The 25939-nt window shown below is 37.2% G+C and overlaps 1 protein-coding gene across 19 annotated transcripts in view; it reads right to left on the minus strand.

Moving 5' to 3' along the window:
- Pde4d (3',5'-cyclic-AMP phosphodiesterase 4D) overlaps positions 1 to 25939 on the minus strand; it is a 1361839-nt gene that overhangs the window by 258976 nt on the left and 1076924 nt on the right. The gene's annotated exons all lie outside the window — the stretch shown is intronic.

Consider the following 25939-nt stretch of genomic DNA (forward strand, 5'->3'; position numbering starts at 1 on the left):
TGGAAACTTACAAAAGCATTTTCTCCTTCGGAAAATGAGGTGTCTGTTATTCAGGGTGAGGATTTTGTAAGCACCTTTGTAAGGAACATATCCGTTGCCAGTAAGATTTTTGTTTATTTTTTTAAAAAGTCGTTATTCTCTAAGCACCACACTTAAACACTGAAAGTTTACATGTTCTTTTCAGGAGCAAAGTTGAAAGTGTACGGAGACTTAGCAACCGTTCCTTGCAATCAGATTTAATAGTCACACTGGGGGGTCAGTTGTCCAGATGTAAACTGACTCTTTAAAAACTCAGGAAAGTGTAGCAGGCACTTTGAATCAGTTAGTGCTGGAATGCTTACACTGAGCAATCTAAAGTATTACTACTAGACAAGTAGCTACAGGTACCATGCCTGTACCTTTGCTCAATGTTTTCTGAACCTTATTTTTTTATTTTGTTTTAAAACAACAGATATATTCACTGATTTGTATACACAAAGACTCCTGGTTTGTTAGTTCCTAGGAGTGTTTTTCAACTCCACACCCTGTTAATACCAATTATTTGCAAGATCAGTACCTGTCCTGCAGCCAGTTTCTGAAATGAAAACTGTTTCTTAACTGAAGGTACATTTGGCCACCCTCACTATCCCTCTGAATATATATACATACATGTATATACAATATATATATATATACATACATATGTATGCATACATATATATGTATATGTATATGTATATGTATATATATTGTGTGTGTGTATATATATGTGGCTGTGCTGACTCCATTATTTTGGATGTGAATTATCAAGCAAAAATAAGTTATCAGATTCCTTGAATAATATTAGCACATTAGTTCTCTAGTCTGCCATGAACTCGGTGTTTATTTAGCATTTGTAGGCAGGATGTTGGAGTGCAGTTGTGACCCACCCAAACAACTTGGAAAATTAACGTAGTAAGGCATCCGCCAGAAATTCTGGTTGCTTATTACAACAAGCCCTTCAATTCCTCCCCTTGTCACACTTCAAGGTGCATTTGCAATGTAGATTTCTTTTATGATTCTCAAACTTTTTGAAGTAAATGTCAGTAAGTTGCTTATCTCTTCCAATTTTTCAGTTTTCCTTTGACTGCCTGGCAACATTCATGCCTTATTAGTTCTGACCCATGTTTGATTATATTGCTGGCTCTTTAAGGCAGGTTAACTAATTACATAGTTTTAGAAACTCAAAGCATTATGAGGCTAGGTCTCATTTGAGGAAAGGAAATTTCGGACAGAAAGTTTAACATTTTTCTCCTTGGCATTTTAACATAAGGAAGAAAACAGGTAAACTAAGTAAAATTAAGCAGCTACTTTTATTTGTTAACAGTGTTTTCTCCCAGTGTAAGGTCTACCAAAAGTCATCTGTTCACCATTTCAGAAATGATCACAGAGTGTAGTGTCTAAATCTCACACACTAAGTGCTCCAGAAATGAGCCCTCTGTTCTAGTGTCCCTCTGAAGGCTGCTTTTACCAGCAAGATTACTTAGATTAATGCCACTTCTTTCTTCCTTAAACAGGTTTAAGAACTGGGCTCCGTCTCTCACTTGTTCAAAATTTCCTGTATTCCAAGAATCTTCCTCTGAAAACTTTAACATATCTTCAAGCATCTAATAAATACTGAATAACAGTCCCACAGTGACCAATGTATCACTTCTATTCCCAAAGAAAACATGTTGAAGTGGAGAATCTGACAACCTATGTAATTATCTAAAATACTCATAATGTTTTGTAACGATACATCAAGGTTGCTCTTGCAGTAAAAAAAAGATAACAGGCCATTCAGACATAAATTTTTAAAAGATAAATATGATTATAATATATTGCAAACATATACAGATAAAATATTAAAAAATTTTAACAATAATTTTGCTTCTACTCCTGATTAAGATAGTGATAGGAATTTTATTATTTATTTATTTTTTATCTTTTTCCTTTTTATTGGTACCCGGGAACGAGCAAGGCAGGCGCTTATGCCGCTGAGCTAAATCTCCAGCCCCTAGTGATAGGAATTTTAAAAAAACAAGTAGTACCTGTTCAATATTATAGCACTATCGCTATCATGACAATTTTTCACATGAACATTTCTAAAATATTGTTCTGTTAGCCTAAGCATCTTACAGTTTTTCCTCTGAACACCTCAGACTGAAGGAGAGGACCACTGCATCCCAGATTCTTGCTAGTACCCAGGCACAGAATGGTATACAGATCCATGAGAATTCCTGAGTATGAGGAATTTACAAAAGCCATGTCCTTGTAAGACTTCAGAGAATGTTCATGTGATCACAGCTGTTACTACATCTCAGAATTTGCTCAATACTCTTCATTGTATAAGGCTGTGTTCACTGCTTTCTACACGTTTGTTGTCATCACAAGTCAATGGATGGTACCCAGTGAACAGTACCTCAGATGTCTGAGTTCACATAGTCATCCAGGTATACACATTTTGTTAATGTAAACGACTCTCTAATGTTTCCCAAACTTCATTCATTTGAACACCACTTATTTGTATCATATTAACAATCCATTCCTTGATATTTTTCTACACTGACTCACTTTTTAAAACTTTAAATAAAAAAAATCACTTTATGTTTATATATTCAATAAATAAATTTGATATGCCATTCCTCTAATACAAAGATGCATTAGTTGGAAAAAGTATTAATAGTTAAAAAAAAAACACATAAAATCTCTCATACAACTACTGGTGGGTCTAGTACAATGTGGCAACTCTCACATGGAAAATATCAATTATACCCAGCCTAGTTCCATACTAAAATGTGATTTGCTTTCTTTATCGTTCAGTGATGAATGTAACTTGTGGAACGAATAGCACTTGTCAAGAACCATTACTTCACACCCTTAATTAACTGAAACCAACTGGATGAGGATTAAGGCGTGACTGTACTGTATTACCTAGGTTTTCTCAGATATTATCACTTTGGAGTATTCTGCTCATGGTTCAATGTTCGGTCTTCCACATAAATTCTTTTGTTCAGGTTCCAATGAAACTACACTTCCCAATCTTTCATCAACAGGGTTCTCACAGCAATATTATAAACCAACAACATCTCAAGTGCTGTTAGATATACTTAAATTCAGGAATGCAGATATGTCAAACTAACTTCTTAGGAAAAATGATCATAGCATGAGAGTCTCTGCAGTTTCCTGGTATTCTGCATTGTGTCCTACAAGAATGGGAATGAGTCCCTTTGAACTCTTGTAGCACTTCCTCATTACTCAGCAGCGATATGGTATGTTCCTCACATGGATGGAAAGTTTTCATAGGCTCCTAGCGCTTCTTTTTATCTTATTACACTCACTATATATAAATTGGATTTCACTGGTAAGAGATTTATAAATCATTCATCTCCCAAGAATTTCAGAGTATATGGAAGGCTTCTTAAGATTGAGATTTCCTAATTCTTTCATAAAGTGTCAGGTTAGAAATATAGTTATTATTTTTAATCACCGAGTGCTGTTTATACAATATATCCTTCAGTATTCATCCCACGTCCATGCAAAGTAGATTTCATAATACTAATTTCATGATAAGGAACTCTAGGAACTTGTTCAAAATATTTGAACCCAATTATATATCATTCCAAAGCTCAGTCTTCATACAGTGTGTGTGCTATTAAAAAGTACTATGAAGTTCTTGGACTTTTTTTTTTTTTATAGAAGCTATCCATTCATCTCAGTAGGACAATGACAATGAATGGCTATCTGTTAAAAATGGTGTGCATATTATATGCATTCTTAATGGCATAATGAGGACACATTTGGGTTTTTTTGTTTTTTGTTTTTATGAGGGCACATTTGTAACAGCTAGCAAATTATCCAGGATTCAATAATTCAACTTCAGGGTCTATGTTTTTAATCTTTAGACAAAAACACTATGCTGAGGGTGTACATGTATATGGTAATATCGTGAGTCTGTTAGCCATTAAGTGAGATAAGGTCTTTGGCCATACTCTGAACATGAGTAATAGTCATTTGCTGTTACCTACGCAATACATGGCATTTTGATTACCTTATAAGGTAGTGTTCACTAACAAATGGTCATTTCAAAAGGTAACAATATGCAAAACCTCTGATAACATATAGATTTTGATATTTGTGAATAAATTTAATTATCTATATTAAAAGATCCAGAAGCTAGGTTTTAAAGGGAGAAAAAAAATGTTTTGTACAATATAAGTAAAGATAACATGAAACACATTATGTAATTGATTTTTAGACTTCTATGCTACTTTGATATTGAATCTCAAGGGAAAAATTGTAACAATCCATTGATTATCCAGTTTAATTTATCCAATTTAAAATGTGAAAAGTGTTTTTATATTTCCTTTGAATTGTACCTTCACTCTTCTTTTTCTCCTCATGTTTCTCTTTACTGTAAATTTGAATACATCTCTACAAGTGAAATATGATAAAAGAAGTACCCAACACACTGGACTTAAGCTGTGATTAAATTGGGACCCTCCGACTCTGCCCTGATTCCTAACCGCAGTTCACACCAGGAGATGACGTCCCAGAAAGGTGGTGTGGGCTCTTTGTTCTCAGTGGGACTTGTGCACTGTGACTCTCAAGTTAGTGTGCCCAAAGGGCACTTTCATGCTTCCAGCAAATGCCAATATTTGCAGTATTCTTTCTTTGGGGTAATTCTGTTTTTCTGGAGAAAGATACGCATTTTCCTTCTAATGTTCTAGCATAGGTAGGAACCAAGAGCTGAAGGTCTTATCAGTTAATTTTTGTAGACATTCATTCATCCTGGCTGTTGGATGGCTCTTCTTTCCCTTGTCTGCCCAATATCCTGGTATGTCTATATTACAGGGAGAGAGAAGTAAACTATACTGTGAGCTGGAATTTAGCTCAGTGGCACAGCATCTGACTGGCAAGCCTGGGGTCCGAAGTTCAATTCCTGGTACCAAAAACAAAACAAAACAACTATACCAAAAAAGGCTTGTGGATATGCTGATGTTATTTACACATTCATAAAATCCCCCCTACTTTTGGAAATCATCCATCTTCCAAAATGTCTTGTGAGGTTCTAACGGCATCTCTGTGGTATTTTTGCTTTCTCAGTTAAGTCATTGACTATTTCCCTTCTCATTGTGTTTTTCGGTATCATACATTGGGGTTACAAGTAACTGTTTTCTTAAGACAGAATGTGCTTTTCACTTTTTTTAAATTTTGGACTGATTGTTGGTTTGGGTAAGTTTTTAAAAAGAAAAAAATACAATAAGAAAGTATTTTCTCTCTCCATCATATTAAAACTAGAAATTTATGTTTCACTTTGGGAAAAAGTAATTTGTTATGTCTATATAGCAAAAAATATTTAAAATTATCTTTATGTAATGATTATATCGCAACTTTATAGCTCAATAGTAAACTTTTCTAGTATAGATCTAGCTATTCATGAAACATAAAATAAGTATATTTTAAGCCTTTCTAAGGCTAATTCTCAGTAGCACAGATTCACATTATTATGCAATCAGCACCACGGTCTAACTCCAGAACTTTTCTGTCTTTCCTTACTAAAACTCTGGGCCCAAAAAACAGTAACTTCCTATTCCCGTGTCCTATCATTCTTTGACAACCAATCTCCTACTGGTAAAAATGGACAAACTGAAGTCTTTGAGACGTGGAGAAAAGCAGCATAAAAGCTTAAAAGTATATGTTACTGTTTGATACTAATCCTCTATTCATGCTTAGCTTAAAATAATTGCTTTATATTTTTGTCTTAGCTTATGTCTTAATTCTCTTTATAGAATATATTGTGTGTACTTTTCCTGTCTCCTTTTTAAAATATATTTAAAGTTCATTCTCTAAATTATCCTTATTTTTCAAATATACAAACCTTAAAATGCCAAATTATTTGAGTAAAATCTTTCACTATTCCTTCCTTAACCTATTCCAGGCTTCCTTCTGTGTTACATAAAATCTTTTACTGTTGCGTACCACCTATCACTCAGCCTTGCTTCAGAACCAATGTTTCCTCCCTTACAGAGGCAGCCACACAATCTTACCATGTCTGTCCTGAATCTGCTCACGTTGTTTAATTCATCTGGGGGATCTTTCACCTTTTCCCTCCTTCTTTCTACTGAGTGTGCATGCTGCTCAGCCTGCAAGATCTGGCCGAAGTAGTATTAGAGACTAACTCCAAGATGAACTGAGAAGTTCACTCTTCTTTGCAGGATTCAGTTTCCAAATACCTTGAGTTAATATTCTGGATAACTTACTACACCCGTATGTATGTATTTGCAACAAATGGCAACACGCAGTGGAGATCTAAGAACACTAATGTCTCAGACTGTTCAGCCACTGATTTGGACCTGTGTGACCTTTGAAAATACTATTCTTGAGAGCTCTAACATTGTCTTCTGTAAAAGAGGACATTATACACACTTGCCATCCTCCCAGGGTTAGAGATTAAACAAGAAGACATGTTGCTTAATCTGCAATTCAATGCTCTATCATTTCAGAATTTTGCATCTGCTTCTCTGCCAGAATTATCCTCTACTTTATATTTTAGGGCGTCAGGAATTAATGCAGGGGTCCACTCTTCTAGCCCTGCTTTTAAGCAGTATGAACCAGGTGCATGACCATTTAAACCTCCTGATACCCACGCTAACTCCACTCAGAGTCCTTATCAATAAATACCATTATCACAAAGGTCTCTTCATTTGCACTGGAAGGTCCCAGGCCTAAGAATTCCTTAACCATCCTTATATCTAAGAGGAAGTCCTGGAGCTCCTGACTGCTAGAAGTTTCTTGAAAACAGGACTTATTCATCTTTTTATTCACAGTACATAGCACCATATCTGGCTCACAGGTTGTTTCCTTAACAACAGAATAAATCCTGGTCAACAGTGGCAGATAAGCCTTTTACAAATTTTCTTCCTGTGCCCTTTTGTGGCATTTGCTTCATGACTGGAATTAGATTTCAAAAATTGAGTGTTGCCTTTGTCTCCCTTTCACAAATCTCTATACCTGAAAGTTTCTTTAGGCACTTTTTCTGCCAAACAGAGTTCCTACAAAATTCTTTAAAAAAAATTTTTTTTTCCCTCAAAGAAACAGGAACTGATAGGTTAAGTAAATGGACTGGGTGGTCTCAGGTAGGCCCTAAGCAATAGTAGCACTGTGAAAAAGGGAAGGATTCTTTCTTAACTTGTTAGAAGAAATGGTCTTAATCTGGAGAAGTCATTTTGCGATGTGCAACCTGAGTATTTTAATTCTAACAAGGACATTTTGGAAGCTCAGTTCGAAAGAATGATTTTTCCAGGAGCTGTTACCCCATATCTTGGCAAAATAACAGAGTGGGTACTGGTGGCACGTTGAAAAATCTGCCCAAGTCATCCACCTATGAATGAAATGTTTGTACCTCTGACCCGGAAGACTGCATTCTGATCGACATTCCCTGTGAATCTGTTTAGAGCCACCAATAAGTGCCTGACATGAATTAGCACAGTTATATTAATACCACACAAGAAGACATTATATACAGTTTATCAGGTGAGGGCAATGAGGCATGCAAAACTTTTCCCACAAAGCTATATGGAAGAACCAGAAGACACCTAGGACTCTGACTCCAGGGGAGTGACTAGCAGATGACAAGAAACCTTCAGCCAGGTGCTAGGAAGATGCGCTGTTCTCTCACTTAACATTTAAACAAACTCATGACTGAGGACTATTAGTTCTTCTCCTAAACAGCTGAGCACACTGAGGCCCGAAGAGGTTAAGTGGCATGCTTCAAGTCTCAAATCAGGACGGAGAGATGTTTATTAAATCCAAATACTTTGGGAAAAGTAGTACCTCAAGACAAACAGCAATGGAAGTAGCACCTCAACAGAATAGTTTTTACACTTACAATTATTATCTTAGGCAAAGTCTGCTCATAATTATCAAAGTAGTTTAGGAAATGCATTCTATCTGAAAATATTAACTTGTAGTTTAACAATCCTTAGATAAAAATGGTGAGAGGGATTAACTTACTGTGCCCAGTCCTAGTATTTTGTGGGCATGATACTGAAATCATTAAAGATAATCATTTTTTTTATTCTAGAAATTAAGATGTTCAAATATTTCAACTATTTTCATACCACATAGCAAATGTATGTGTAAATATGGCATTAAAGAGTGACCTTTGAAAAAATGTGTTTTAGTTGTGTTAAGTCTTCTCTTGAAATGACTAATTTTCCTTCCTTTTTATATAAACAATTTGTATGGGTGTATCATACTTGCAGTTAATTTTTAAAATGGATAGCTTCTCTAAAAGGGACAGGAGACTTGGATACTCTTGAACCTGACCCTGTACATCAGTCTCTGCTCTTTTGGGGAGAAAGATAGTCTCTTAACTCCAGGCATGCAGTGAATGCTAAGTAGATACTCAAATAACACAGGACTATGATTTTCAGAGAAACTTCTCTAGTGTGTTCTCAGTGTTCTCAAAGAGATTGCTGTGATAGTTCTGTAAAAACATTGAGTCTTCATTATGGTACTGTTTTATGAGAAGTTGAAGGAAAACGAGCTCCTGGATGTCAAAATAATGCATTAATTCGGGGCAGAGTGCTATGCTGTATAGAGAGATGATATAAAAAGCTCCCTAATAAGTTCATAGCATACAAGCTTCCGTTGACAGGTTTTCAGTAAGTTACATTCTTCTATGTTCTAAATCACTCCCTGATTGACTCTCAGGGTAATCTGCAGACAGTTTATTAATCTCTTTGTAAGAGTTTACCTCATACTAACTATAAATTATCATTAAAATACAGTGATTATAAATATAAATATATATATTATATGCATATAACAGGACTGTTTTCACACTTTGTGGGTCTCACTACACATCATACCCAAAATATTAATGATCTCACTTTCCATATTTTGCATACACTATTTCCATACACTATTTTGCTCTAAAAACCTGAAAAACGATCTTTATAGGTTTGTTTCTGAAATTATGTGGCTACTGTTAAAATAATTTACCAATTGACCCTGCTTCCTTTGCAGGCATCTGGCACTCTTGAATACTTTGGCAATGAATTAAATTTGGCCCATAAGACTTTATTCCTCGGTAATAACATTTGTATGAAGGTTTGCCGACAATGACTGATGAAGTCTGATGCCTGGAACACTTAATTAATCTTGATTATATTTTCTGTATAAATTTTGGAGCCAATCACTTAATTTTTAAACATTTTGGTGACCCATGGAAAATTTGTAGGCTCTCCACACTGAGGACTGGAGCTCTTTCCATGAATAATAGAGCCCTGGATGTAGGCCACTGAGGAAAGGGAATTCAGTATATAGTTGCTCATGCAAGAAGACATATGTACTATTTCTTTACATTGTGATATTTTATGTGACACTTTGATAATTATGAATCATCTTTGTTAATGAGATGAAGAAAGCTATCAAGCATTCCTCATGGTGTGGGATACTCATGAGCTGGCTCATATTTAATATCATAGGTGACGGAAAAAAGGAACATAAATTGTGGTTCTCACCTTTCATGGCCAAAACTAGTGTTCTGCCTTAAGCTTTTGTTGTTTTTTGCTTATTATAATAATAAGCAAACACATGAGATGGCAAGTTAAAAATATCAAAAGACCATGGTTTGGACATTGAATGACCAAATTAAAATAATAATATGACTTTCTGGCTTTTGTTAAATTGCCCTTCGAAATACTTGACTGGTGACATTATGGGCTGAGACAGTCTAAGCAGCATAAAGCTGCTGGTGGTCCAGCATGCTGAGTCCTCCTTAGCGGGGGACACAGAGAAGGAAGCTCCCCCATTCTCACTCGGTCTCACAGATGTCATTCTGAACTGGGTTTAGCTTCCCACTCCAGTTAGAGAAACTGAAATCAGGAAAATAAGAGTTTAGACCAAAGGAAAACAGATATATCCAAGGTTAAAGCCCTGACTCCCATACTTCTCAGCTATTCAGCAGATATGGTCAATATTTTTTTTTTCCTGAAGTGAACTTTGTTTTCTAAATAGAAAATTTTCTTTTTTTCATTATTGTTGTTCTCACAAAATAGACCCTATCCTCCAAACAACATGGCTCTGCACTGCAGACAGTCGGTTCCTGCCAGGCAGACTCTGAGGTCAATCTCAACGCCTGAGTGACTTTCCTTGCTCAGTGGGAGTCACACCCCAGTGAATGCACAGGCTGGATGTGGGGCCAACGTGCGCTCCACTGGAGTTCGTGAGTCACCATTTTGTACCAGGTACTACGGCAGCACGGAAAGGTCAGCACCATGCTCACCTGCCCCAGGGAATTAAACCTGTGAGCAACTTCCCTTGGACTTCTTAGAGACAATGTCCGAGAGCCTTAGTCTTCCTACAACTGGGAACAAAATAAATAGCTATCGAGGGTTTAATTCACCTCAAGGAACTGCCTAGCAGTGTGAGAATATATAAAACAATTGTGAGAACTTAATGTTGATCTTTGATCCCAAATAGGAGGTGAGACCCAAGTAGGAGCTCTTTTGAGGACAACCAGTTTCTCTAAAAGCCACTTATGAGAAGGAAAAATAAAAGCTGTTGTGTATGAGGGGCCACCATCCCAGCAGGCCCATGGCATATATCTGCATAAGCTGTACGCTCAGCAACTCCAGGGGCTACCACTGATACAAACCACTATGCGAATTATGCTTTTGGAACTATACAAAACGATGGACATATCTTTCCGTTTCTCAAATAATGGACAATGAGACTCTACTTTCTAACTTTAAATAGCCCCCAAAAGTTCAAGTTGAACCAGTACCTGACAGCAGTCAGGCACGCTTTCTGAAATCTACACCCCAGCCGAACCTCTTACCCCAGTCAAACTGCTGACTTCTTTGTGCTCCCGTCTCTTAAGTTATAAAGCAGGTGAAATTACGGCGACTGGAAGACTTAGGTAAAACAGGTCAGAGAACAGTATGCACAGTCAAGTGAATAAATCATTTAATAAATTGGAGCTTTTTTCTGCTAAAGAAGACAATGCCTTCGTTTTTTTCAATCATTAGAATTCTGAAATAAAAATTATCCCTGTTGTTTTGACTCACTTGGAGAAAATTTATGGCTTCAGAGGAAATGTTTTCTATATACTTTTAAAGCTGAGAAATAGGAAGAGTTGAAATGAATCCTCCCAGTGAGTATAAAAGAGTGAAATTTATGGCTGTTGTTACAAATTCAGAAGAGTTTATTTAGGGATTGTGTCTGCTAGATAGTTTCAAGTATCATCCTCACTGAAGATTATCAGACCCAGGAATTTTCAAATATTGATATAAAATTATAGGTATTCCTAAAATAAGTGTTGAGTAAAAACTACAAGATTAGACATGGCCCTCATCCTTTTTATTCTTTTATGTGGCACTGAGAGCATGACAAGGTCACAGAGCCATCTGAAGACTTTTATTGAGGCAATCAGGTGTTTATGAAAAGCTAGCCTTTAACAAATCTAACCAAGTAGCTTTTTATTGATAAACTGTTAAAATAGCCTTCAGTTTGATTTATAAAAAAAAATGGATGTGGTTTATTTTCTCAACCCTGAAGTATTAACCCAGGAAAAACACAAGGAACACTGGGATTGAATAGAAGTTGTACTGGTATGGACTGAGCCCTTTGATTCATTTCAAGGCAAACTGTGAAGTCAGAGGTATGATGCTCCTTTCACGGCCTTGCAAGGCTTATTTTCTGACAGTCTTTCCTTATCCCTACCCCAGACACTGCTTCTACAGTTCTGCTCCAGATACCTGCAGTACCTGGGGCCTCTGTTGGTCAGTTGGAAACCCCAGGTGTGAGGTCAGAGTCACGAAACTCTGACCTCAGGTTTGATACTTGGTTGTACGGTTAGGGATCATCTTCAGATTCTGTGTGTGCCTTGTTTTTGTGTCTTCCTATCAAAAATTTAGCAACCATCATATCAATAAAGTATCTTTAAGACTTAGGTAGAATGACAGCTTTTTGAAGAAGGTGCATTCCCTTCTCAGCTTCTTTCCTCTCTTCCATCTCAGCGTCTGTCTGAGAAGTGATGATGGTGTTGAGGAGGAGTGGGGGAGCCTGAATGGAAGGGTAACAACCGAAACAGCTTTAGAATGACAGTAGCTGGTTACCTGTATTTGTCCTCCATGTCAGTAAAGGTTAATAGGGCTGGAACAATTAGAAACACAGACCTTCACGGAAGCAGCCACTCTCTAGCTTGCTCTTTTCTTCAGGAAAGAGCTCAGTATGGCCAACTTTTTCCCTTTACAAAGAGAAATGTGGAGATCTTTCCATTTTAAATGGTGGGGTACTAATACAAAATTGTAGAAAATAATGCTGATCGGTGCTGATCAAAGCCAAACAGTAAATTTGGAATTAGGGCGGTGGTCGTGTTACCAGATTTTCCTTTAAACACTGTCTAGCACATACTAAGTTACTATTTTATTAACCTACAAGAAACTAGCTATGGGGGCTGGGGATTTAGCTCAGCTGCATAAGAACCTGCCTTGCAAGCAGGCAGTTGTGAGTTTAATCCCCAGTACTGATTAAAAAAAGAAAGAAAGAAAGAAATTAGCTATATGCAGTGGCTAATGTATCAATGGACTAATATTTAATATTTACTACTACTAGATAAATGACAAAGACAACACAATATGATTAATTTCCAATGGTAAACATTCCAGGCCTTTAAGGAAAACATTTTTTAATTGAAGAATGAAATAGGATGCTGGCAAATTGCCTAATGAATCCATCCACAAAACCAAACCTGGTGAACCGATTTTTTTTTAAGCCTGTATCATGACTCTTTAAACATTAGCTAAAATCTAAGTGACTAACTGAATGACTAATTTAATTAGGTCAACTAGAAAAGGTAGAAGGAAACTAACATTTAGGCAACCCCTATAATCTACTGGGTGTTTTACTATAAATATATCTCTTATCTAGTTGTGATTATTCCTTATTTTGTAGCTGTATCTCAGTGTCTAGGGATGTAATGCTAACTCTTGTGGATAATGTTTTCCCACTATGCAATGAATACAATGATGTTACCAAGTATTAATTCCATAGCTCTTCAATTAGCAATCACACATACACCCCCCTCAACCATTTAAAAAAACAATGTTAATTAAGCTCATTTGGTTAGGCAAGATCAGCTACCATATGATAATTCAGAGAAAAGTATCCTGTTTTGGTGAATAGAGGCTTTCTCTCTTAGCTGAGTCATCCTTTGTCATTATAGGCACTGAAGATAATGTATAGTGTATTAAATGGGATTTCCTACCTTCTTGGATTGTCATAAAAACCTGAATGTGGTTGCTGTAACTGGGTGATTTACTTAACCCTCGATATAATGGAGAGATGGAAGGCTGGTGAGGCTGGAGTGGGAGGGATCAATAGGCACTAGGGCAAGATTAAGTGCTAGAAAAATCTATTTTGATTCTGAAGGATTTTAAGAAAACAGAGTTGAAAGTGAACCTAGTTCATATATTTCCACAAGAGCTTCGGGTTAGCATCTTATCAGGGAGTCATCTACCATATTGTGATATTTGTTCAGGCTTCCAATAATAAGAAAACATGTTTTTTCACGCATACCCTACATTATGGTGTCAACTTAATTCAACATCACATAAATCCCCATTGATTGAATTGACTGTCTATTTAGAATATTACATACTTAGAAAGATGCATATGCATTTATAGGTCATTGTGGCAAATACATATAAATAAGTTGTTGTACTTTAAGGAGTTTATAATTAAAAAAGGACTATGCCCATGAATAACTCTACCTTAATGTGTTTTGCTTACTTCATAGGTCTTAGATCTGAAAATTTCTGCTTCTTCATTGTAGATGTCACCAACTAAATGGAACTTCAGTCAGAGCAAAAATTGCTTGTCTCATATTTTTCTGTGTCACCAGCACCAGGACTGTGCCTGCCACATAAGCAGCACTCAGTAAAGACTGGGTAAGTGGATGAATGAATGTTATGATGGAGTGGAAGAAAAAAATCCTGTGGCTGGATAGGAAGAGAAGGTTTCAACGAGAGGGGATCCTAGATCCAAATGCCAAAGTCAGGGGGAGAAAGCAAGCAGTTGTCTTCTGAAGAACAGCAGAAACAAAAGGCCAGGTGAGGGGAAAGTGATGCTTAGGGTACTGAAAACACTCCAAGGTCCCCTTTCAGCTGTAACACACATCTTCCCTGGATGGGTTGCAGCACAGCGCTGCCGCTGCCAGCTCTGATATCCCTGGGCTTGGGGGGAGGTGGCCACCAGGGTAGTAGTATGGGGCTTGGGAGTTCCCAGAATTAGGGCCGCCCCAGCAGGGGCTCTGCCCATTAAAGCACATTGTAATTAAGCAGCTTATAGAAAAAGTATCTTTAGATCTATCCCTATGGAAGCTCCCATTTCAAATGGCAGTTCACAAAGAATTTCAAGTTAATACATGACTGTACATCTGACTTTATAATGAATTAATATATATTTCTTTTGATTATATCTAATGGTACACATTCAGATGCTTAAATACCAACACAAAAGCTATAATAGTTTTAAATTTTCCAGACACACAAAGAATAGTCTTGATTCAAAACTCATGCACATAATGAACTGCATATCTTGGACCTTTACAGGGTAAGATACTGGTGTCCTTGTCTTCTGAATAATCAACTTTTTTAAAAAAAAATTTTTTTTAATCGGTACCGGGGATCGAACTCATAACCACCTGCTTGCAAGGCAAGTGCTTATGCTGCTGAGCTAAATCCCCAGCCCTGAATAATCAATTTTTAATGCCGTAGCTCCTGGCCTGACTGTTATTAATAAATATGAGTTTGCTCAAGAGCTATTTTCTGGCTATAATGACATGCTTGGCCCCCAGATAAATAAACCAGAAATGGTAGAGTATTTATCACCCTCAGAAACACATGGTAGATGGAGGAATTGGGGTAAAAGAAGCCCAGCTTCCACATCCTGCAGTTCAGGTGAGTCTAAGGGATTTTTGAGAGTTTCCCCAAGCTCCACGGAGGGGCTGAGCCCAATTTCCCACTGTCATGGCACATGCCTTGAGCCCTCCCAAGTCTTGTCTCTCTTCCATGATCATTTACTTATATTTCTTGAAATCTCTAAATAAACTGCCTGTACTCCTGTATCCCAGGATCCTCTTGTGTGGGAACCTAAACCAATACATGCTTCTTCAGTGCATACTCTGTGATATTGATGAAGAATTGACACCAGGACTTGGCAACTGTACATGAAAGTGGATCAAAGTAAGATGGGTGGTTAGTAGGATTGTCTATGTTTGGCAAAACTCTGCAAGCTATTTGTATATTTTATGACTGCTCTTAAGTCTCCAATAATTGTAATATTTTAACTTAGGAAGGAGGTAAGGACATACCTCCTTCAAGTGTGAGGCCAATAAAGGAAATTCACTCGATTTTCTTTCTTCAACCTATTAGAAAAAAGAAGCCTACTTTGAAATGGGGAGGCCAAGATGATACCAAAATGGTATCTTGGTGTGATTTTGATTTTTAATGCTAAGTGAGTAAAGGAAGAAGGTTTGAAGAAAGAGAGAGAGGGAGAAGCTAGGGAAGAAGGACAGGGGAGGAAGGCAGAACGAGATTGGAGAAAAGGAAGAATCTTTCAGAAAAGCTGAAACATTTCCAAACCCGGGTTGGGAGTGCAGATCGGTGGTACAGTACCTGCTCAGCATGCATGACAACCTAGGTCCAGTCCCCAAATCAAATAAAGTCCAAGAACAAAAACAAAACATTCCTAGAAACAGTGCCTTATCTACTTGAGCAGAGAAACACAGAGACAATGGCTCAAATTCCAGTATCATGAATGTATATCATTTCAGAGCTTCGGGGTTATGCAGTTCTAAAGGCAGATCTCTGATTTGGATTTGGAATCTTTATAATCATAAACTTTGTGATACTTTGAAAATAATATTTTTCTTTGTATGTTCTCAATCACTAGAATCAGTCCTTTTAAATAAATAATGCTACCAAGGCGCTTTTAGTGTTTGAACATGGACTGTATTTATGTTATAGTGATCATACACAAGTCTATGAGCATGTTTGACAGCAAGTGAAGGTGATCGCAGTTTGGGTCTGAAATGCAGAAAAAGGAAAGAAATATTGAAGAATTAAACTCGTCCACACAGTGCTCAAGGCTAATTTCCGCTTTGCCATTGGTTTGTATATAAACTGACCTCAGACAGGCAGGAAGTGAAGTGAGAAAATAGCGTTGGCTTACATGGAGGTGAACTTATCCACACCCAGTTCTGCGTCATAAACTCTAGAATGCTGCTGGTGTCAATTCCAATTGTGGATGAGGAAACACCCTTCTCCAAACAACTGATGATGGCCATAAAGTTGGAATGGTTCCTCGGCTGACGTACACACGTGCCGTGCCATCAAACCCACATGACACCTGTCTTTGTCAGTCCTAAGAACACATCTTCCATTTCACATAGAGCAGAGGTGGAGGAATGAGAAAGCTTCCCTTACACACCTCTTAATTGATGCCACGGTCAAGTACTGCCTTTTTGACTTCATGCAGTGTTTTCAGATCACCCTAGAGACAAAACTGTGCTCATTCAAGTCACTGGTCCTGTCCACAGAACAAAGGCATGTACCATCTTCCTCAGCTGTCATCCATGCTGGTAACTTGAGACCTAGCAGCGGATGACATACCACCTGCCTCTAGCAGGCCAGTGTGCATCTGAGCTGAAGATGGTGTTTCTGGTACTTTTCCAGATGTTGATAGTGTCTCCTGGTTCATGGGTACCAGCTGACAAGAAGAGAGGACCCAAGTCAAGGAGAGGTTTGAGCAATTGGGGTGCTGGCCCTTCAAAAAGAAGCAGCTACATTCACACTACTCACTCACTAGAGGAGGCAAACAGGGCAAAAGCAGGAGTTAGCTCCTTTCTTCAGGTGGTGGACGGGCAGTCAGTTAGTCTCCTCAACCCCTTTTCAAAATCAATTAGCACAAAGTTCTGCTTAGATAGTAGAAACAAGGCAGGGGACCACAGTCTTCCCGCACAGATTTTTTTTTTTAAATTAAGAAACATCTTTTAGCCCAATTCCATTTTACATCTCTGTAAAGCAAGACTTTGCAAACTACAGGCATAATTCACTACCAGACGACCACAGCCCTTCAACTGGAAGAGTCAAATTATGCCCACCTGAACCTGCTTTGTATCTCCCAATCAATTTCCGCTTACAGCTCTTCAACTTCTCTAAGGACTTGGCTCCTGGCATAGGTAGGAAGATTCCACCAGGACAATGAACAGGAGGTGAGACAAGGGAAGATGTGTTGCTCACAGGAAATGAAAAGCACTAAAGCCCAAAGCATTTCCCTTTTTTTTTTTTTTTTTTTTTTTTTTTTTTTTTTTTTTTGCCTCATAGTTCCTTTGAGGTTATGCTGCTGAATATTCTTGGAGCTTGGCGCAAACTGGCTTAGTATAAACTGTTCATTTTACCTTCACATATTTTCAGTCCCTCTGTTATGACAGGTGACTCAATTATTCCTCAAACCAGAGCACATGTGGGTTTAGTGCCTGATGTTAAATGCTTCAAAGGCAGAAAGAACATAAGAGATTTTGTTTGTCAGATAATATTTCTCCTTTAAAAATAATTCTTTTTAGGCAAAATAATCATAGAGCAATGAAGTTTTGATGAATGACAGAGGAAGGGATGGTTTGTAGTTTAAGGATACTTCATAAAAGAATGCATAATAAAATATTTGAGATAATCTGCAGATCCTCTGGTCTGGCTATACAGGAGACAATTTTATAAACATAACATGGTATATTGACAAATCAAGTGAATTGGTTCAAATGGGTCATTACCCTCATATTAGAGGAATTTCAGATTAAAAGAAATATCCACATATGTCGCATCTAGAATTAACCTACTGTGTACATTACTTTTACCAATGAATAAAAGAGGTAGAAAACAACTTGCTTAGTCCAGAAACTAAAGGCAGGTATTGTTTATTTGGAAGGCAAATGAGACTCAATTTTTTGACATGCAATAATTAATTAATTAAAATTCAAAAGTTCCTTGCATTCTCTTTGCTTTTTGAAAGAAAAAGTTGTTTCCCAAAGGCAACTAGTTACAGAATAGAGAGGTAAAGAATCAAGAAGAAATTGCTTTAAACACACCAAAAGACAGTCACTTAGAAAAAGGTACTGAAAGAGGAAAATATTATCTTACTGATGAAGGATCACACAACAGTATATTTACAGACTGACTGAACTTCCTGGGAATAAAGCATTTATAAAGAAATATGCAAAATGTTAGAGACAATTGGTGCTTGAATAGTAGGCAATATTGTTTTACTTATATACCAACAACTTATTTTTATAATTAACAACAGTGCATTAATGAGATAAATAATCTAAGCCTAGCCTCTTTCCATACCAGATAACGGCTGTCATATGTTTTATTTATTTTTATTCATTGGTATAATTTTGTCACACATAATAAAAGCATTCATCTTGGGAAACTGGTACTTCTACATTTCATATTAAGTTTTAGATTAACCTATACATAGGTGAACTTTTCTAATTATTCATTTTATAATAAAATTAAAGGGAAATATTTTTTCCTTTACCTAAAGAAAGACATTTGGGGCAGTCATTAGTTAAGACAACATACATGGGAAAAAGAACAGGTTACCAAATATGAAGGGTATTTATTTAAAAAAAAAAAAAAAAAACAGTTCCTGCTTTCAAGGTGCTCAAACTCGGAGTGAGGCCAAGCTCAGCAGGAGGCTGCTGTGCAGTATCCTTGGATGACACGGTCATGTCAAATATTAGTGTGTGTATATACACACATTCCTATGTATACATTTTCCCACAAACCTTCCTTCTTCCTAATTTCAAAGAATACCATTTTTGTCAAGGGAAAATAATACTAACGAAAATCATTTAGGGTCGAGTCAAAACTGAATGTTTGAATTCTAAGTTGGTTCTAAAATCAGGAAACATGTCTATCCTCTTAGTATAATACTGTTAAAGTAAACAGATTCCATCATGCATGTAAAATTAATCTCCTGGCCTTTCATGGTAATGTTACCATTTGAAAAAAGTTGCACACACTCAGTCGTGGCAAGGAAACAGACGTTTGCTCAGAGTCTGTAGACTCTGGCTCAGCTGACGGTAATTTTCCATTGATGGTGAGAAAATCATTGGAATTACATAGCCACGGTTGGCTTTAGCCTGGTCTTATATAAAAACCAGTCATAGTTCTGTGTCGATTCTTTTGCATGACAAACATATGAACTAAGTTTTACAAAGAGAGAGACAGAGAGAGAGAGAGTGGGAGAGAGAGATGTTATCACTATCTTTGAGGTGACCTATAATTACTATATCAGGTAGAGCTTTATCTCTGTGATTCACCAATTATGTCTTTTAGGCATTTGTAGTACTTATAAAAACACAGTTAAAAACTTTGCTGAAACAAGCAATAAAATACTCTGTTTTGCAATGGTTTCCAAAATGTCACACTGAAAGATTTTCCATAGAAGGAAAGCCTTTAGAAATGATTTTTCCAAATGCAGGTGGGAGGATACCTTCTGGACCTTGAGCTAGTTCTGCAAGAAGCAAGGGAAACACCAAAGAGTAAAATAAGATAAAACTTTCTAAATCATTTCTAAAGCAATAAAGCAAAACTATTGCCCAGGATCAGTGAAGCAACCACGCAGTGTGAACCAACAGTACTGGAACCAACCCAGCACAGCCATAGTCATGACTTTCTAATTTTCTGAGTCTCTGGCTAATCTTGTTTTCTCGCAGTCTCCATAGAGCTTCTTAGTGTGTGTGTGTGTGTGTGTGTGTGTGTGTGTGTGTGTGTGTGTAAGTGTGCAGATAACCTTGTCTGTTAGGAATAAGCTGATGGTAAGGTGAGAGAAATACGAATCAAACTGCTTAGATAAATTAATGCCTCTAAAACACTTAGTATTTGGCACTTGATGTAGAAACATAATATCAAAAAGGAAATGATCAATGGCTGGGGATTTAGCTCAGCGGCATAAGCACCTGCCTTGCAAGCAGGAGGTCGTGAGTTCGCTCCCCGGTACCGATAAAAAGAAAAAGAAAAAAAGTGTAAAAAAAGAAAAAAAAAGGAAATGATCAATCTACTATACTATAAAATACTGTCTATAATTCAAGGCTTTCTGGATACTGTCCTATAAATAAATATAAGCTACCACTTATGTGAGACCTATATATAAAAGAAAAAAAAAGTGAAATAGTTTGCCATGACAGCTTACTAAAATTGTTTTTATTTGTTTTCACTTTGTGCTCGAGATCAAATCTAGTATCTCATGCATGATAGGTAAATAGTCCACCAACAAATTATTTAATTCTAATGTACAACCATCTACTTGTTATTATATTTGATATAATTCATTATCCATAGTTTATCTACAGTATACTAACATTGGCTGGGGATATAGCTCAGTGGCACAAGTGCTTCCCTGGCAAGTGCGAGGTCATGAGTTCGATCCCCAATAAACAAAACAAAACAAAACAAAAAAAAAGAAGAAAAGAAATATTACATTGTTAATGTCTTTTTAACATCAAAAACCATTTAATAAACATAACATATTAAAATAGGACAAATGTGAATTGTACAGATTAAAAAATGATAAAAAGTGTGACTAAGAGGTATAATTTACTAATAATGATTGTACTTAATTTCCTTTTTGAGATACAGTCTTGCCAAACTTTAAACCCAAAGCGACCACCCTGCCTCAGCTTCCTTGATACTAGGATTATAGGTGTGTGCCAGCATATCAAGCCTGTATTTTAAAAATTTTGAAATTATAACACGATATATTTTACTTTTCATTCGTTATCCTTCCTTCCTTCTTTCCATTTTATTATTTACAGATTAACCCACTTACCAATCAGGCAACAATAATTTTCGAATACTTTTGTTATTTCTTCTTCACTAAAATGAATCAATTAAGTAGCATACTTTTCTCAGTTGATAAATTCGTTTGTAGCAAATAAAATAATTTAAAGGTCAATTTATTTTTTGATACCAGGAACTGAACTCATGACTCATGCTTGCCAGGCAGGTGCTTGCACCACTGAACTATATCCCCGGCTCTGAAGGTCAATTTTCAAATCAGTTGGTAGGAGAGTCCATGGCAGGTGAAGTGTAGGAAGGCCCTCAGCCCGAGTGTGAAACGCAGGCTCTAGTGACATTTACACTAAGCTTGACCTGACTATTTCTATCAATTTCAGTCAGTTTCTTATTCAGTTACGCTTTTCTTGTATTTCTTCGAATTCTATTTTTACTCTTCCGAGTTGGCATCCTTGTTCATTCTCACAATGTATCTGCCATGTTGCCCCAGCCCATGACTTCTCTGTTCTCCCTGCGAATGCACTCCTGGAAACTGGACTTGACTAGAGCCTTTCTTCTGTGATAGTTGAAGTGAGGCACCTTCCAATGTATTATCCTTCATGGGCAGGTATTCATGGTCAGGGCTCAGATGATATTCTTCTAGCACATCCCCTATGGCAGTTAATATTTAATGCTCAACATATATATATATATATATATATATATATATATATATATCCTTCTTAAATCTTGTCCCTTGTGCAACTTTTTGTCTGTGATTTTTCTGTTCTTTTTCCTTTCTCTCAAATACCTCTTTTAACACACAGGGGGAAAAGTCCTAAAAGAGAAGCTAGAAATTATCTCTGAAATGTCTAAATTTTACAGATTAAAAAATAATAAAAATCTGAACACGGATGTCAGGAGGGACACTTCTTCTGCTACTGTATGCAGCCTTTCTCGAGGTCACTAGTCATTGCCAGTCGCATAAAGCACAATATGAAGCGTAAAAAAGTGATGAGTAAAATTAGGGAAGCACAGAGAAACAGGAAGTAAGTTTCATTTGCACACTAAGTGACTGCATTACCGGGGCCCTTAGCCCCGGTAAAGCATGTCTTACAAGTCAGAGTTCTCACGCATGTTTATGTGTGCTCATACTTTACAGGATCGACTCAAGCATCACGAATCCCTGTGGGCTTGAGAATTTATGAATTGGTTAAATACAACTGTAGCCATATAGTTGATTGAGACTTCAAAAACAATATTAAAATCTCTTGCTTATGTAGCACTTAGTTTGCTAATTAAAAATAAAAAAAGGTTTCAAGATGTTTTGGAATCTCAGGTATGCAACCTAGCTGTGCAATGGGGAAAGCTACGTCACTTCTATGGGCCACATGTTGAACGACTAATTAACATACACGATTGGTACAATAATCAGCACAATGACTTGGTTTGACTTTCTTACACGATTGGGTTTTTGGAAGAAGTCCAAAAACTACATATAAAAGAAAATAGTGTAAGTATTTTTATTGTTTCTGTTTTTATTTAGTAGTGTTGGTAGGGGAGGGAGCAGCATCCTCTAACTAAACCTGGGAGAAAATGGACTGATATTACTACATGAGACCAAAGGCAATTCATCATGAAAACGAGATGCTCCTGAAGTAACTGGTTCTATTTTTCTAGTTGATCCAATGACCAACTTATCAGCCTAGATCACCCCTTTGGGAACAAAAGCACAGTGCAGAGGAACAAAGAAGGTCACTCCACTGAGACTGCTTTCCTGAGTTTGTTACTAAGTCCACTGAGCACTGTAGCTGAAAATCCTGGTGTTCTAAGAATTTCGTGGCTTCTTGGTCAAATCCAGTTCTACTTATCCTGTGCATATTAGATTATCGTTTAGAAAACTTCAGTGTCCTTCTTGCCCACCCTCAGCAGTGTCGGGCACGATCATGTTTTAGCTAAGAGAAAATAGGTGAGAATGCTTCTGCTTGCTCTAGACCGAGCCTTGTGAGGTATCAAGAGTTTCTGGGATTGAGATCTGTGTCCTGACAATAATACACAGACAGAAACCGTTTATCCAAGAAGGAACAGGCTGGGGAAAAGTATGAATGCAAAGTGCATCAGTGTTCACTGAGGTGCCCTGCACTGACCCACAAGCACACCCATGAGTAAGACACTACTCATATTTTCAGGTTGTTTTGAGGGTAGCATTATGGTAGCATGGCTGACTAATACACTTTTAAATAAAAGAGCAATACAGGATATAAAATAATATTCAGCTACTCCACAAGTTTTCAATTTGTTTAACCCACCTCTTCACCATTCCTTAAATCTGCTTTTCAGAGAGTAGAGTGACACCACCTCTCTTCAATTTCTATTTCTCAATATTTTTGAGGTACCAAGCAAGGAACCCAGGGCCTCGCATAACCTCCGCAACATTCTACCACTGAGCTGAAGTCCCAGTCCTTTGTATTGCAAGACAGGACCTTGTTAATTTTCCCTGGCTGGCCTTGAACTGGCAGTTGCATCTTCCCAAGTATGAGATTATAGATATGCACCACAACAACTGAGTTCAATTTTTTTTAATTTTTTGCCTCACAGTGTAGTTCAGGCTGACTTACTGTCTACCTGAGGCTACTATCAAACATGCAATCCTCTTACCTTAGCCTCCTAACCCCCATCTTCCAGTGCTGGGATTACCAGTGTTTGCCATCATACCTAACCATATGTCAGATCTTTTCATTAAGAGTCAATTAAAATTTATTTCTTTCACAGGGAACTTCAGATTCTCCCACATCTTCTCTCTCAGAGAATGGTTCTTTTTCTAATCTCCTTATTTTCCTTGTACTCATGACCTTCTGCAATAAAGCTTAGTTCCCCTGGTACTGTCCTCTGCCTGTTATTGGATAGTATCTTTTAGTATCTCAAAGTACTTGAAGGACTAGAAAACCTCGAACATAAAGCAGACTAGGTCACTCACAGCCATGTATGATTCAATCTGCTCTCCCTTTAAACTGATTCCCCTTTAGATATCTTAACTCAATAAACGTCATCACCAATCTCTTAGTTGCCCAAGGCAGCAATCTGAGTGATCCCTGTGTCTCTCATCTAATAGAAGCCAAGTCCTGTTTCCTAAAGCTCCTAAATATTGATCATATCTATCCAAGTCTTTCTAGCTTCACAGACAATATGTCAAAGCCCACTGCCATTTGTGACTCATTAGAAGTGGACTCTATATGTGGCCTAACCAATAACAATTCCTCATTTTTACTAGATTGTCGTTGTAACCCAAACACTCTGATAACTCTGCAGCCATACACCACGGGGGCAGTGAACCTCAAGCGTCACCCCGTATGGGAAACTTGCCAGCCCCAGCTAGTCCCAGAGTCATTGTTTCTGTGGAAGTGTTTGGCTTAAACATTGACACAAGATACAATTTTGGTCAATGAGGCAATGAAAGGAGGTCAGCTAGTAGTAGTCTGTCTGGTAAGGATTTTTCTCTGTCTTAAAAAGGCAGCATGAAGAAAAAAATGATCCTTTCTTGTCTTCACTGTCCTAGTTACTTGCATGTAGCTAGAACTATGGTAGACATTCGTCAGAAGACTTATCCATTCTTTTTTTTTTTTTTGTCTTTTTCCTTTTTATCGGTACCAGGGATCGAACTCACGACTGCCTGCTTGCAAAGCGCTTATGCAGCTGAGCTAAATCCCCAGCTTAGGACTGTTTATGGTTTAATGCAACCATATGACTTAATGTGTTGCAGTTTTCTGCTACCGGTAGCTGCAAGTGTTCTAACATGTCTACCTGCTTCATGCACTGAGAATAATACGAATCTAGGTTTGGAGATGAAACTATTTTTTTTTTCCTTTGTGCAGTACCAGGAATGAAACTCATGACCTCACACTTGCCAGGCAGGTGCTTATGCTGCTGAGCTAAATCCCCAGCCCATGGAGATGAAACTCTAAAAGAATTAAGAACTTAAAAGGCTGTATTGCCTTATATTAATTAACAAGAAACCTTTCTTAATGTGGAGCCATTTTGCTTTGAGGAAAGACTGTAGTCATCTTCTGATTAATGCCCTGCATCAGAGAATAAAATGAAATATAATAGACCTTTGAAAAGAGATAAAATTATCTCTAGGACTATACCATGGCAAGTTCAGAGGCTCCCAGGAATGTGGCCTGAATCAGTTTCTTCTCTTTTCACTCCCTGACTCTTCTTCCCATCTCAGCTCTGGTATTACTTCAACAGCTGAGAAATTTAAAAAGGGGAAAACCCACCATCCAACATGTCTACCTAAGCTCTGAATGGCGATCCAAAACAAGTCAAGGAGATAGCTGAACCCAAAATGACATTAACTTTTAAGGGATTTAACATTGAACAATGCAGAGTCTCTATTTCTACAAAATTGCTTTTTAGAAACAAGATTTTGAATTCTTTTCCTACTTTGATTTTTCTGCACTTTATGTTGAGTACCACACCTGGTAAGCAGGACCTACACAACAGCAGTCTATCAGGCAACAGCACCCTTACATGTCAATAGAACTAACTCTCCCTTTGCACATGGAAATGAAAGATAATGGTATACAATGCTGATAATCAACAGCAAGGTACTGTTGCATCTGTTAAATCACATTTTTAAAACGGTTAACAGTTGTCCTGCAAATGGAATTGATTGTATACTTGTAGAGAGTTCCGTGTAAAATGAGATAAATTAAGTCATGCAGGAGACATTGCTTCCCTGAAAGTCTGGCAGAAGTTCTATGTAAAACAATCTAATTCAGTAATTTTGATGGTTTGTTTGTTTACATACACACCCATCACACACGTATAGTTGAATCAGTATAGGGAGTAGGGTTTTACTTTTGTACACTTATATCAAAATTGAACTTCATACTTTGGATTTTGAAAAACCTGACAAAAGTGAGATAATTGTGAACAACTTTTTATGTTTGTTGGAAACTAATTGCTTAATCAATTTTCATATAGTTATTGAAATTATAATATTTGATTATATTCAACTAAATACATTCATAAAATTCATTTCCGTTATTTAAAATTTCTTTTAAAATGTGCCTTACTAAGAAGGCTGCACA

This window comes from Cavia porcellus, unplaced genomic scaffold (genome assembly GCF_034190915.1).
Source record: "Cavia porcellus strain 051 isolate PalLab524CR breed Dunkin Hartley unplaced genomic scaffold, mCavPor4.1 scaffold_11, whole genome shotgun sequence".
In the NCBI taxonomy this organism is placed as follows: domain Eukaryota; kingdom Metazoa; phylum Chordata; class Mammalia; order Rodentia; family Caviidae; genus Cavia; species Cavia porcellus.